The 311-nt window shown below is 29.3% G+C and overlaps 1 protein-coding gene across 1 annotated transcript in view; it reads left to right on the top strand.

Moving 5' to 3' along the window:
- The window catches only part of LOC108578264, a 3,787-nt gene that overhangs the window by 521 nt on the left and 2,955 nt on the right, over positions 1-311 (top strand). The window lies entirely within an intron of this gene.

Genomic DNA, 311 nt, shown 5'->3' with positions numbered 1-311 from the left:
TACTGGATGGTTTAACAACATGGTCAAAATCTAATAAGAAACTATCAACAATTGAAATTGAAAAACGTAAATTTAAGTATGAAGAATAGAATTAATTTGTGGTTTATAAAGATATAGCTTTACAGGTAGCTGCTATCAGTACTTAGTATGAATCAGCCATGTAAGGTATGGAGTATGATGATATACATCAATAGAAAGTGTCCTTGTCCTCAGCCTAAAAATCTCATCATCGTCAAAATCGAGGATCTAAATTTGACTAACATAAGGCTAAAAAATAAATCAAAAGTCCGATAAATAAGTTTAAAACAAAT

This window comes from Habropoda laboriosa, unplaced genomic scaffold (genome assembly GCF_001263275.1).
Source record: "Habropoda laboriosa isolate 0110345459 unplaced genomic scaffold, ASM126327v1 scaffold5320, whole genome shotgun sequence".
Classification (NCBI taxonomy): domain Eukaryota; kingdom Metazoa; phylum Arthropoda; class Insecta; order Hymenoptera; family Apidae; genus Habropoda; species Habropoda laboriosa.
This window is presented reverse-complemented; position numbering and strand designations above follow the sequence as displayed.